Below are 14,798 nucleotides of genomic sequence, written 5' to 3'. Positions count from 1 at the left end.
GTTCTTGGTTAGGGGCTACATTTAGGGATAGGGTTTTAGGGGTTAGGGTTAGAGCTTTTCCAGGAGCGAAATCCCCGGCCAGAGCATTGCTGACGCTCTGGTTGGGGATTCCAGCATCTTAAAGCCCCTAATGTTACTGTACATGTATGGACAGGGACGTCAGGGGCTTCCTCTAGGAGCATAATCCCCAGCCAGAGTGTTGCCTACGTTGGGGTTATGTTTTAAGTTAGTGGGTTAGGAAGTTAGTGTGTTAGGGGTTGTGGATAGGGGGTTGGGGTTAGGATTAGAGTCAGGGTTAAGGTAAAAGGGTTAAGGGGTTAGGGTGCTAGGGTTAAGGGGTTAGGTTTTGGGGATTAGGGTTTGTGTTAGGGTTTAGAGGATAGTGTTAGAAATAGGGTTGGGGTAGGATTGGGGTTAGGGGTTGGGCTTAGGTTTTGGGTTAGCGGGCTAGGAAATTAGAATGTTAGGAGTTGGGGTTAGGAGCAGTGTTAGAATCGGTGTAGGGTTGGGGTTAGGGGTTAAGGTTCGAAAAGGGTTAGGAATACGGTGAGGGTAGTGGGTTGGGGTTAGGAATAGGTTTGGGGATAGGGTTTAGAGGTTAGGGGCTATGGTTGCGGGTTAGGGTTAGGAATATGGTTAAGTTTAAATGGGTAGGGTGTTAGGGTTAAGGGGTGGGGGTTAGGGAGTTGGAGTTAGGATGCTAGGGTTAGGGGATAGGGTTAGGGTTTAGAGGTTAGTTGTTAGCGTTAGGAATAGGGTTGGTGTTAGGATTTAGAGGTTAGGGGCTAGGGTTGGGGATTAGGAATATGGTTAGGGTTACAGTGTTAGGGGGTTGGGGTGCAATTTTAAAGGGGTTAGGATAAGGGTTAGAGTTTAGCAGTTAGGGTTGGGGATTAGGGGTAGGAATAGGGTTAGTGGTTAGGGTTAGAAGATCAGGGTTGGGATTTAGGGTAAGAGTTAGGGTAAGAATTATGGGGTTAGGGTGCTAGGGTTAAGTGGTAAGGTTTAGTGGGTTAGGGGATAGGGTTAGTTGTTAGGGTTTAGAGGTTTGTGTGGTTAGGGTTGGGGTGTTAGAGTTTGGGTTAAGGGGTTAGGGGCTATGGTTAGAGTTAAGGGATAGGATTAGGCCTTTTCCTGACGCTCTGGTTAGGGATTCCGGCATCTTAAAGCCCCTAATGTTACTGTTTATATATGGACTGCGACATCAGGGGCTCCCTCTTGGAGAGGAATCCCTGGCCAGAGTGTTGACTACGCTCTGGCCGAGGATGCTCGCATTACAAATCTCTTAATGTCACTCTCCATATATGAACAGGGATGTCAAGGTCTTCCTCAAGACAGTCCCAGGAGTCCCTGGACAGAGCCCTTGCTGTAAAGCGCTTTGTGAGGGTGTTAGGGTTGGGGTTAAGAATAGAGTAAGGGGGTAGGGTTTGGGTTAGGGGGTTAGTAAAAGGGTTGGCGTTAGCAGATAGGGTTTAGAGTTCAGGGTCGGGGTTAGGAATATTTTTAAAGGTTAGGGGTTATAGGTTGGGGTTAGGGTTAGAGTGTTAGGACGTTGGGGTATGGGTTAGGATGTTATGGCTAAGGGGTTGGGGTTAGGGGATTATGCTTAGGGGATAGGGTTAGGTTTATAGTTAAGATGTTGGGGTAGGGTTAGATGTTAGGGTTTGGGCAAAGGTTTAGGGGGTTAGGAATAGGGTTAGGGTTTAGAGGCTAGTGGTTGGGGGTTAGGATTAGTGGTTTAGGGTTAGAGTTTGGATTAGAATTCAGGATGGAATTCGGGTTAGGAGTTAGGGCTCCTCCAGGAGCGAAATCCCCAGCCAGAGCCATAATGGGTTAGGAATAGGGTTAGGGGGTTAGGATGTTAGCGTTTGGGGTTAGGATTAGGGGGTTAGGAATAGGGTTAGAGTGAAAGGATGGGGTTGAATTTAGGGAGTTAGGGGCTAGGGTTTAGAGATTAGGTTTGGGGGGTTTGGAATAGGGTTGGGGTATGGAATGAGGCAAAGGGGTTAGAGTGTTAGGGTTTAGGAATAGGATAGGGGGTTAGGGCTAGGGGTTATGAAAAGGTTAAGGTGAGGGGTTAAGGAGTTAGAGTTAGGGTTTTTAGGTTAGGAGTGGGGGTTAGGAATAGGGTGAGGGTATGTGGTTAGGGGGTAGGGTTTTGGATAGGGGGTTGGGGTAGGGTTATAAATTAGAGTTGGGGGTTAGAGTTAGGAATACGTTTGAGGTAAAAGGGTTAGGGGGTTGAGGTTAGAAAGTTAAGGAGTTAACGTTATGTGTTAGGGTTTGTATTAGGGGGGGTTAGTATTAGTGGATAGGGTTGGAGTGAAGGTGTTAGGGGTTGGGGTTAGGGGGATAAATTTGGGTTAGTGTTAGGGGAATAGGGTTTGGGTGATTGGCTTAAGGAGTTAGGGGTTGAGGTTAGGCAATAGGGTTGGGGTTAAGGTTAAGAATAGGGTTCGAGGCTTAGGGTAAAAAATAGGGTTAGACTTAGGGGGTTAGGTGGCTAGGGTTAAGGGGTTAGGGGTTTGAGTTATGGGATTAGGGTTAGAGTGTTAGGGTTTTTGGTTTAGGGGGTTGGGGGTGTTAGGTTTAGGGGGTTAGGAATAGTGTGAGGGTAAGTGGTTAGGTGTAGTTTTGGTTTTAGGAATAGGGTCTGAGTTAGGGAATAGGCTTTAGGGGTTAGGGTTGGAGGTTAGGAATAGGGTTAAGGCTAAAGGGTTAGGGGGTTGGAGTTTGGATTAACGGGTTAGAGTTAGGGGATACGGTTAGGGGGTTTGGAATAGGGTTAGTAAAGTTTAGGGGTTTAGGTTAGGGTGTTAGGGTTAGGATTAGGTTTGGGGTTATCAATAAGGTGAGAGAAAGTCATTAGTGGGTAAGGTTTTGGCTAAGGTTTTGGGATTAGATATAGAATTAGGCGACATGGTAACGGGTAAGGGTTGGGGGTTAGAGTTAGTAATAGAGTTAAAGGGTTAGGGTGCTAGGGTTAAGGGGTTGGAGTTAGAGTTTAATTGTTTAGGGGTTTGGGTTAGGATTAGGGGTTAGGGTATAGAGGTTAGTGGATTAGGAGTATTAATAGAGTTAAAGGTTAGAGTATTAGGGTTGGGGTGTTGGGGGTTAGGTTTAGTTCTTAGGGTTAGGGGGGGCTAGGGTTTGGGTTAAAGTTAGGGGATAGGGTTGGGGGTTAGGAATAAAGTTGGAAGGTTAAGGTTAGGTTAGAGGGTTAGGATTTAGGGTGAGTTAGAATTAGGGTGATAGGGTTTGGGGGTTAGCATTAGGGGCTAGGGTTAGAGTTAGGGATTTTCCAGAAGCGAAATCCCTGGCCAGGGCGTTGCTGATGCTTTGGTTGGAGATTCCGGCATCTTAAAGCCCCTAATGTTACTTGTTTTTTATGTGGACAGTAACCTCAGGGGCTCCCTCTAGGAGCGGAATCCCTAGCCAGAGTGTTGCCTACCCTCTAGCCGGGTATTCTCGCATTACAAATCCCTTCATGTAACTCTCTATCAATGAATAGTGATGTCAATGTCTTTCTCAAGACAGGAGTACCTGGCCAGAGCGCATGCTGTAAAGCGCTTGGGTGAGCAGGTTAGGGTTGGGGATAGGGTTGGGTTGTTAGGGTTGGGGTTAGGAGTTTAGGGTTAGAATTATGGATACGGTTAGTGGGTTAGGGAATTAGGGGTTACAGTTAGGGCTTTTCCAGGAGTGAAATCCCTGGCCAGAGCCATAATGGCTTAGGAATAGGGTTAAGGTGTTAGGGGTTGGAGTTAGGATTCGGGGGTTCTAATACGGTTAGGTTGATGGGGTAGGGTTAGGGTAAGTGTGGTTAGGGAGTTAGGGGCTTGGATTTAGAGGTTAGGTTGAGGGTTAGGAATAGGGTTGGGGTTACGAATTGGGTGAGGGGGTTAGAATATTAGGGTTTAGTAATAGGGTAGGGGGTAAGGGCTAGGGGTTATGAATTGGGTTAAGGTGAGGGTGATGGTGTAGGGTTGGGGTAAGTGTTGGGGTTAGGCGGTTAGTGTTAGGGAGTTAGGGTTTTGAGGTTAGAGTTGGGTTTAGGAATAGGGTGAAGGTTAGTGGTTAGGGGGTAGGGTAGTGGATAGGGGGTTAGGGGTAGGGATTAGGATTAGGAATAGAGTCAGGGGTTAGGGTTTAGAGGTTAGGGGGTAGAGTTAGGAATAGGGTTAAGGTTAAAGGGTTAGGGGGTTGGAGTTTGGATTAACGGGTTAGAGTTAGGGGATACGGTTAGGGGGTTTGGAATAGGGTTAGTAAAGTTTAGGGGTTTAGGTTAGGGTGTTAGGGTTAGGATTAGGTTTGGGGTTATCAATAAGGTGAGAGAAAGTCATTAGTGGGTAAGGTTTTGGCTAAGGTTTTGGGATTAGATATAGAATTAGGCGACATGGTAACGGGTAAGGGTTGGGGGTTAGAGTTAGTAATAGAGTTAAAGGGTTAGGGTGCTAGGGTTAAGGGGTTGGAGTTAGAGTTTAATTGTTTAGGGGTTTGGGTTAGGATTAGGGGTTAGGGTATAGAGGTTAGTGGATTAGGAGTATTAATAGAGTTAAAGGTTAGAGTATTAGGGTTGGGGTGTTGGGGGTTAGGTTTAGTTCTTAGGGTTAGGGGGGGCTAGGGTTTGGGTTAAAGTTAGGGGATAGGGTTGGGGGTTAGGAATAAAGTTGGAAGGTTAAGGTTAGGTTAGAGGGTTAGGATTTAGGGTGAGTTAGAATTAGGGTGATAGGGTTTGGGGGTTAGCATTAGGGGCTAGGGTTAGAGTTAGGGATTTTCCAGAAGCGAAATCCCTGGCCAGGGCGTTGCTGATGCTTTGGTTGGAGATTCCGGCATCTTAAAGCCCCTAATGTTACTTGTTTTTTATGTGGACAGTAACCTCAGGGGCTCCCTCTAGGAGCGGAATCCCTAGCCAGAGTGTTGCCTACCCTCTAGCCGGGTATTCTCGCATTACAAATCCCTTCATGTAACTCTCTATCAATGAATAGTGATGTCAATGTCTTTCTCAAGACAGGAGTACCTGGCCAGAGCGCATGCTGTAAAGCGCTTGGGTGAGCAGGTTAGGGTTGGGGATAGGGTTGGGTTGTTAGGGTTGGGGTTAGGAGTTTAGGGTTAGAATTATGGATACGGTTAGTGGGTTAGGGAATTAGGGGTTACAGTTAGGGCTTTTCCAGGAGTGAAATCCCTGGCCAGAGCCATAATGGCTTAGGAATAGGGTTAAGGTGTTAGGGGTTGGAGTTAGGATTCGGGGGTTCTAATACGGTTAGGTTGATGGGGTAGGGTTAGGGTAAGTGTGGTTAGGGAGTTAGGGGCTTGGATTTAGAGGTTAGGTTGAGGGTTAGGAATAGGGTTGGGGTTACGAATTGGGTGAGGGGGTTAGAATATTAGGGTTTAGTAATAGGGTAGGGGGTAAGGGCTAGGGGTTATGAATTGGGTTAAGGTGAGGGTGATGGTGTAGGGTTGGGGTAAGTGTTGGGGTTAGGCGGTTAGTGTTAGGGAGTTAGGGTTTTGAGGTTAGAGTTGGGTTTAGGAATAGGGTGAAGGTTAGTGGTTAGGGGGTAGGGTAGTGGATAGGGGGTTAGGGGTAGGGATTAGGATTAGGAATAGAGTCAGGGGTTAGGGTTTAGAGGTTAGGGGGTAGAGTTAGGAATAGGGTTAAGGTTAAAGGGTTAGGTTTAGGGGGTTGGGTTTAGGGTGCTAGGGTTAAGTTGTTTGGGGATTAGGGGATAGGGTTTGTGTTAGGGTTTAGAGGTTAGTGGTTAGAAATAGTGTTAGGGAGAGAGTGTTAGGGTTGGATTTAGGTGTCAGGGGGTTGGTGTTAGGGGATTAAGAATAGGGTTAGGGGGGTAGGGTTGGGGTTAGGATTTAGATATCAAGGGTTAAGGTTGGGGGTTAGGAATTGGGTTAGGAATAGTTTGAGTGTAGGGGGTGGGGGTTAGGAATGGGGTTGTGGTTAAGGGATAGGGTTTAGAGGATATGGGCTAGTGTTGGGGGTTAGGAATAGGGTTAGGTAGTTAGAGGTTGGGGCTAGGGTTAGAGTGGTAGGGGGTTGGGGTGCTATTTTAAAGGGGTTTTGGTTAGGCGGTTAGGATTAGGGGTTAGTTGTTGGGGTTGAGGGTAGGAATAGGGTTAGGCTGGGGGTTAGGGTTAGTTGTTAAGGGGCCATATATGAGGTTGGAGTTGGGATAGGGATTAGAGTAAGGGGATACGGATATGGAATAAGTTTAGAGGTTAATGGTTAGGGTAGGGTTGGGGTTAGGAGTTTAGGGTTAGAGATTAGTTTAGAATTAGGGATACGGTCAGTGGGTTAGGGAATGAGGGGTTAAGGCTTTTCCAGGAGTTAGGGTGTTAGGGGTTTGGGTTAGGATTAATGAGTTCAGAATAGGTTTAGGTTGATGGGGTAATGTTGTGGTAAGTGTTGTGGTTAGGGAGTTACGGGCTATGGTTTAGAAGTTAGGTTGAGGGTTTAGGAATAGTGCTAGGGTTGGAGTTAGGAATGGGGTGAGGGGGTTAGAGTGTTAGGGGTTAGTAATAGGTTAACTAGGGGTTATGAATAGGGTTAAGGTGAGGGTGATGGTGTAGGGTTGGGGTAAGGTTTGGAGTTAGGCGGTTAGGTTTAGGGAGTTAGAGTTTTGAGGTTAGGGTTGGGGTTAGGATTTAGATATCGGATTATGGTTGGGGGTTAGGAATTGTGTTAGGCGGTTAGGAATAGTGTGAGTGTAGGGGGTGGGGGTTAGGAATGGGGTTGTGGTTAAGAAATATGGTTTAGAGGATAGGGGCTAGTGTTGGGAGTTAGGAATAGGGTTAGGGAGTTACAGTTTGGGGCTAGGGTTAGGGTGTTGGGTTGGGGCTAGGGTGCTATTTTAAAGGGGTATTGGTTAGCGGGTTAGGATTAGGTGTTGGGGTTCAGAGGTTAGTGGTAAGGGTTGGGGGTTAAGGTGGGGGTTAGGGTTAGTTGTTAGGGGGCTATATATGTACAGTAACGTCAGGTGCTCCCTCTAGAAGCGAAATCCCCGGCCAAAGTTTTGTCAATGCTCTGGCCGGGGAATCTCGCATTACAAAGCCCTTCTCACATCACTCTCCATATATGAACATTGACGTCAAGGTCTTTCTCAAGACAGGCGTCCCCGGTGAGAGCGCTTTCTGTAAAGAACTTGGTTAGTGTTAGGGTTAGAGGGTTTGGGTTAGGGGTTTAGGAGTTGGGGTTAAAGGGGTTGGAGTTAAGGTTAGGGACTCGGGAGTAAGAGGGTTAGGAGTTTAGGGTTGTAGTTAGGGGGTTAGAGGGTTAGGGTGAGGGTTTAGGTGGTTAGAGATTTAAGGGGTTAGAGGGTAGAGGTTATGGGTTAGAGGGTTAGTGTTAGGGGGTTATAGGGTCAGTGGTTGAGTTTAGGGTTACAGCTTTTCCAGAAGCGGAATCCCCAGCCAGAGCATTTCCGACGCTCTGGCTGAGAATTCCGGCATCTTAAATTCCCCAATATCACTGTTTATATATGGACAATGATGTCAGGGGCTTGCATTACAAGGCACTTACCGTCACACTCCATATATGAAGAGTGACATCAAGGTCTTTCTCAAGACAGGAGTCCTTGACCTGAGCGTTTGCTGTAAAGTTCTTGGTTAGCGTTTTCGGGGGTTAGGCATTAGGGTTAGGCTTTTAGGGGATAGGGATAGAGCTTTTCCAGGAGTGAAATCCCTGGCCAGAGCATTGCTGACGCTCTATTTGGGGATTCCGGCATCTTAAAGCCCCTAACGTTACTGTACATGTATGGACAGTGACTTCAGGGGCTTCCTCTAGGAGCGTAATCCCGAGCCAGAGTGTTGCCTACCTTCTGGCCGGGGATTTTTGCATTAATAATCCCTTCATGTCATTCTCCATATGTGAACAGTGATGTCAATGTCTTTGTCAATACAGGAGTACCTGGCCAGAGCGCTTGCTGTAAAGCGCTTGGGTGAGGGGGTTGGGGTTAGGAATAGGGTTGGCGTTAGGGGATAGGGATTAGAGGTTAGGGTTGCGGGTTAGGAATAGGGTTAAGGTTACAGTGTTAGGGTTAGAGGTTTAGGGGGTTGGGTTAGGGAGTTAGGGTTGAGGGGTTTGGGTTAGGGGATTAGGGGATAGGGTTAGAGTCTAGAGGTTAGGGTTCGGGGTTAGAAATAGGGTAAGGGTTAGAGTATTCTGGTTATGTTTAGGGTGTTGGGGTTAGGGGTAGGGTTGAGGTTAGGTGTTAGGGAGTTAGGGGGTTAAGGTTTGGGTTATTGTTAGAATAAGGGGATACAGTTAGGAATAGATTTAGGGTTTAGAGGTTAGTGATTAGGGTTGGGGGTTAGAGTTGGGTTGTTAGTGTTGGGGTTATGGATTTAGGGTTAGGGATAGGGTGAGGGGGTAGGGTTAGGGTAAGAGTTGGGGTTAGGGGCTAGGGTATAGAGATTAGGGTTAGGAATATTGTTATGGTTGTAGGGTTGGGGTTAGAAATGGGATCAAGGGGTTCGAGTGTTAGGGAAGAGTGTTAGTTAGTTAGTGTTAGTCAGAGTGTTACGTTAAGAATAGGGTAGGGGGTTTTGTATAGGGTTAAGCTGAGGGGGTGGGGTTGGGGTTAGGCTGTTAGAGAGTTAGGGTTTTGAGGTTAGGGTTGGGGGTTTTGGTTAGGAATAGGGTCAGGATTGGGGTTAGGAATAGGGTGAGGGTAAGTGATTAGGAGGTAGGGTTGTGGATAGGGGGTTGGGGCTAGGATTAGGGGTTAGGAATATAGTCAGGGGATAGGATTATGGTTAAGAGGTTAGGGGTTAGAGTTAAGAAAAGGGTTAAGGTAAAAGGGATAGGGGGTTAAGGGGTTGGGGTTAGGGTGATAAGGTTAAGGGGTTAGGTTTTGGTGATTAGGGTTTGGGTTAGTGTTTTGAATGAGGGAGTAAAGTTGGGGTTAGGGTTTAGAGGTTAGGGGTTAAGTTTGGAAAAGGGTTAGGCATTGGGTGAGGGTAGGGGGTTGGGGTTAGGTGCTGCCGCAGTGTCCTCTGTAGGTGCTGCCACAGTGCCCTATGTAGGTAGTGCCACAGTGCCCTCAGTAGGTGCTGCCACAGTGCCCTCTGTAGGTGCTGCCACAGTGCCCTCTAGGTGCTGCCACAGTGCCCTCTGTAGGTGCTGCCACAGTGCCCTCTGTAGGTGCTGCCACAGTGCCCTCTGTAGGTGCTGCCACAGTGCCCTCTGTAGGTGCTGCCACAGTGCCCTCTGTAGGTGCTGCCACAGTGCCCTCTGTAGGTGCTGCCACAGTGCCCTCTAGGTGCTGCCACAGTGCCCTCTGTAGGTGCTGCCACAGTGCCCTCTGTAGGTGCTGCCACAGTGCCCTCTGTAGGTGCTGCCACAGTGCCCTCTGTAGGTGCTGCCACAGTGCCCTCTGTAGGTGCTGCCACAGTGCCCTCTGTAGGTGCTGCCACAGTGATGTCAGGGGCTGGCCCAGAGCTGGAGTCCCGGAGCAGAGCCGCTTCTGGCACTCTGCCTGGGATTCCAGCTCTGCTCCTGACATCACTGTCCATATATGGACAGATGTCAGGGGCAACGCAGGTTGGCGTTAGCGGTTAGGTTTGAGGGTTATGAAGAATTCGGGATAGGGTTAGGGAGTAAGGGGTTAGGGCTATTCCAGGAGCAAAATCCCCAGCCAGAGCCATAATGGGTTAGGAATAGGGTTAGGGTGTTAGCGTTTGGGGTTAGGATTAGAAGGTTAGGAATAGGGTTAGGTGAAAGGGTAGGGTTGGGTTTAGGGAGTTAGGGGCTAGTGTTTAAAGGTTAACTTTGGGGGATTTGGAATAGTGTTAAGGTTGGGGTTATGAATGAGAAGGGGTTAGAGTGTTAAGGTTTAGGAATAGGGGATGGGGTTAGGGATAAGGGTTATGAATAGGGTTAAGGTGAGGGGTTAGGGTTGGGTAAGGGTTGGGGTTAGAGTTAGAGTTTTGTGGTTAGGATTGGGGGTTAGGAATAGGGTGAGGGTAAATGGTTAGGGGGTAGGGTTTGGGATAGGGGGTTGGGGTTAGGGATAGGGTTTATAGGTTAGGGTTGGGGGTTAGAGTTAGGAATATGTTTAAGGTCAAAGGGTTAGGGGTTTGAGGGTTAGGGTGCTAGGGTTAAGAGGTTAGGGTTTGGGGATTAGGGGAAAGGGGTTGTGTTAGAGTTTAGGAGTTAGGAATATGGTTAGAGTGAGAGTGTTATGGTTAGGCTTAGGGGGTAGGGTTTTAGGGAGAAAGTTAGGGGGTAGGGTTGGAGTTAGGGGGTTGCGGTTAGGGTTAGTAGGTTAGGTTTAGAAAGTTAGGGAGTTAACATTATGGGTTAGGGTTTGGGTTAGTATTGGGGTGAAGGTGTTAGGGGTTGGGGTTAGGGGGATAAGTTTGGTTAGGGGGTTAGGGTGTGGGTGATTTGCTTATGGAGTTAGGGGTTGAGGTTAGGCGATAGGGTTGTGGTTAGGGTTAAGAATAGGGTTAGAGTTACATAGTTACATAGTAGTTACATAGTTAGTACGGCTGAAAAAAGACACATGTCCATCAAGTTCAACCAAGGGAAGGGAAAAGGGAAGGAAAAATTTCTACACATAGGAGCTAATATTTTTTTGTTCTAGGAAATTATCTAACCCTTTTTTAAAGCCATCTACTGTCCCTGCTGTGACCAGCTCCTGCGGTAGGCTATTCCATAAATTCACAGTTCTCACTGTAAAGAAGCCTTGTCGCCTCTGCAGCTTGAACCTTTTTTTCTCCAGACGGAGGGAGTGCCCCCTTGTTTTTTGAGGGGGTTTTACAAGGAACAGGATTTCACCATATTTTTTGTATGTGCCATTAATATATTTATATAAGTTAATCATGTCCCCCCTTAGTCTTCTTTTTTCAAGGCTAAATAGGTTTAATTCTTTCAATCTTTCCTCATAACTTAAATTCTCCATGCCCCTTATTAGCTTCGTTGCTCTTCTTTGTATTTTTTCCAACTCCAGGGCATCCTTTCTATGAACTGGAGCCCAGAACTGAACTGCATATTCTAGATGAGGCCTCACTAATGCTTTGTAAAGTGGCATTATTACATCCCTGTCCCGCGAGTCCATGCCTCTTTTAATACACGACAATATCCTGCTGGCCTTTGAAGCAGCTGATTGACACTGCATGCTGTTATTGAGTTTATGATTTACAAGTACACCCAGATCCTTCTCAACAAGTGAATCCGCCAGTGTAGCGCCGCCTAGGACATATGATGCATGCAGGTTGTTGGTACCAAGATGCATAACTTTACATTTATCTACATTAAACTTCATTTGCCAAGTGGACGCCCAAACACTTAGTTTGTTTAAATCTGCCTGTAATTCATGAACATCTTCCATAGTCTGAACTATATTACATAGCTTGGTGTCATCTGCAAAAATAGAAATAGTGCTATTAATCCCTTCCTCTATATCATTAATAAATAAGTTGAATAATAGTGGTCCCAGCACTGAACCCTGGGGTACACCACTTATAACCGGGGACCATTCAGAGAAGGAATCATTGACCACAACCCTCTGGATACGGTCCTTGAGCCAATTCTCAATCCAATTACAAACTATATTTTCTAAACCTATAGTCCTTAATTTACCCATTAGGCGTCTATGGGGGACAGTGTCAAATGCCTTTGCAAAGTCTAAAAACACTAAATCCACAGCGGCCCCTCTGTCTAGACTTCTGCTCACCTCTTCATAAAAACAGATTAGGTTAGTTTGACAACTTCTGTCCTTCGTAAAACCGTGCTGGCTGTCACTTATAATGCTATTTATTGTCACATAATCCTGTATATAGTCCCTCAATAGCCCCTCAAACATTTTCCCCACGATGGATGTTAAGCTTACTGGTCTATAATTACCCGGGGAAGACCTAGAGCCCTTTTTGAAAATAGGCACCACATTTGCCCTGCGCCAGTCCCTTGGCACTATACCAGTCACTAGAGATTCTCTGAATATTATGAAAAGGGGGACAGAAATAACTGAACTAAGCTCTTTAAGAATTCTAGGGTGTAACCCATCTGGTCCCGGAGCCTTGTGCACATTTATTTTATTTAATTTAGTTTGGACCATCTCTACATTCATCCAATTCAGTATATCAACTGATATATTAACAGCACTGGCACCGGCTACATCAGCTGCTCTTTCTTCTGTTGTATATACAGAGCTAAAGAACCCATTTAGTAACTCTGCCTTCTCTTGATCCCCTGTGATCAACTCCCCATTACCATTATCTAGGGGTCCTACATGTTCAGACCTGGGCTTTTTTGCATTTATATACTTGAAGAATTTTTTAGGATTTGTTTTACTATCCCTGGCCACCTGCCTTTCATTTTGTATTTTTGCTAATTTTATTACATTTTTACAGATTTTATTAAGCTCTTTATATTTTACAAAGGCTACAGCTGTACCCTCAGATTTGTATTTTTTAAATGCCCTTTTTTTGTCATGTATTGCCCCTTTCACAGAAGGTGTAAGCCATGTGGGGTTTAATTTGAGTCGTTTATACTTGTTACCTGTAGGAATAAATTTTGCACTATAATAACTCAAAGTAGATTTGAAAATCTCCCATTTATCATTTGTTCCATTATTTGACATTAGTTCTTCCCAGTCTATATCCTGAATTGCAGCCCTCATCCTGGGGAAATTGGCTTTCTTAAAATTAAATGTTTTTGCCCTCCCAGCCTGCGTTTGTTTTTTACAGTATAGGTAAAATGTAACTATATTATGATCACTGTTACCGAGGTTTTCACGAACATTGACATTCCCAACAAGATCTGCATTATTAGAAATGACCAGATCCAACAGAGCTTCACCTCTAGTCGGGTCTTCCACAAACTGGCCCATAAAATTTTCCTGCAACAGGTTGAGGAAATGTCTCCCCTTTGCAGTTGAAGCCGAACCATGACACCAATTAATATCCCGGAAATTAAAATCTCCCATTATCACTACAGTACCCGCCTGTGCAGCCCGCTCCATCTGTTTATATATCTGACCTTCCATCTCCTCAGTTATATTGGGGGGTCTATAGATTACACCAAAAGTAATTTTTTCAGTGTTTACCTCCCTTTCTAGTTCCACCCACAAGGTTTCAACCTCCTCACAGTCTTCACCCACTATTGTCTCTTTCACACTCGCCTTCATATCACTTTTCACATACAGACATACACCACCACCTTTCCTATTTGTCCTGTCTTTACGAAAAAGTGTAAAACCCTGTAGATTTACAGCCCAGTCATGTGAAGAGTCCAGCCATGTTTCAGCAACACCAACTATATCTATATTTTCTTCCAGTATCAAGGCCTCCAGCTCCCCCATTTTGCTTGCTAGACTTCTGGCATTTGTGAACATACACTTTAACTTGCCTGTCAGTTTTTCACTTTTATTTTCAGAAATGTGATTTGACATTAATCGGTCCTTTTTATTTACACTGATGTTTTGCAACGAAAGGATCTCCTTATCTTGTTGTCTAGTCCTCTCCCCACATTCTGTTTCTCCCCCCACCAATATAGTCTGACCCCTCTCTAACCTGGCTACCCCTTTTTTTTCTACATTGACCTCCCTCCTCAGCCCTAGTTTAAATACTCCGCCACCCCAGCTAGAATTCTCTCCCCCAGCACAGCGGACCCCCTTCCATTTAGGTGCAAATCATCTGCAGAATACAGTTTGTACCCCAATGAAAAGTCAGCCCAGTGCTCTAGGAACCCAAATCCTTCTCCTCTACACCAAGACTTCAGCCATGCATTTAACTCCCTAAGCTCCCGCTGTCTTTCCTGTGATGCGCATGGCACAGGCAGTATTCCTGAGAATACAACCTTGGAGGTCCTTCCCTTCAGCTTGTAGCCTAGTTCTTTAAAATTATTCTTAAGGCTCCTCCACCTACCATTTATTCTGTCGTTGGTACCGACATGGACCACGACAGCTGGATCATCACCAGCCCCTCCCAGCAATTTGTCCACCCGTTCCACCACATGCCGAACCCTGGCACCAGGGAGACAGCAAACCATTCGGTTGAGGCGGTCTTGGCGACAAATTATTCTATCCGTCTTCCTGATTATAGAATCCCCTACAACTATCAATTGTCTTGGCTTACCTGCATTACCATCCCGCCGACTACTAGCTGGGCTGTTCTCCCGGCTGTTAGGGAGATCAGTATCCACTAGGGCTGCCTTTTCTGAGACTGACACCCTCGCATCATCACCCAACCTGGCAATTTTGCTTGGAATGCCAGAAACCGGATAGGCCTTCCTTGTCTTTGACCCCTTTCTACTGCCCCTAACTACATTAACCCAGCTACTTACCTGATCCTGCTCACCCATGTCTTCACCCTCCAGTTCTAACCCACTAACTGCATGCTCTGTGAGCAGCAAGCTCCGCTCAAAATTGTCTATCCTCCTCAGTGTTGCATTCTGCTCCTCCAGATCTCTAATACGAGCTTCCAGGTGAACAACATGCTCACATCTGCCACAGAGATATTCACCCTGGAACTCCGGCTCCAGTCGTGTATACATATGACAAACTGTGCACTGAAGAAAACCTCCAATCTTGCTATCCATTATCCAAGTTACACCAAAACAGCGAACAATTGTCAAAGAAAAAGAAGAGTACTTACTGGGGCTTCAACTCCTCTATTTAACTCCGGTTTTAGAACTCCACTTAGTTCACAAGCCACTTAAACCACCAAGCTCAGAAAGAGCAAGCTCAAAATGAGGTCTGCTGACTAATTTATACCACCTGTGTCCAGTTAACCCCTTCCCCCTCGTCAGCTGTTCAGCTGGAACGAATCTGCAAGGGAAAAAAAAA

This window comes from Rhinoderma darwinii, unplaced genomic scaffold (genome assembly GCF_050947455.1).
Source record: "Rhinoderma darwinii isolate aRhiDar2 unplaced genomic scaffold, aRhiDar2.hap1 Scaffold_126, whole genome shotgun sequence".
Classification (NCBI taxonomy): Eukaryota; Metazoa; Chordata; class Amphibia; order Anura; family Rhinodermatidae; genus Rhinoderma; species Rhinoderma darwinii.
The sequence above is the reverse complement of the archived record's forward strand: the minus strand, read 5'-3'. Positions refer to the sequence as shown.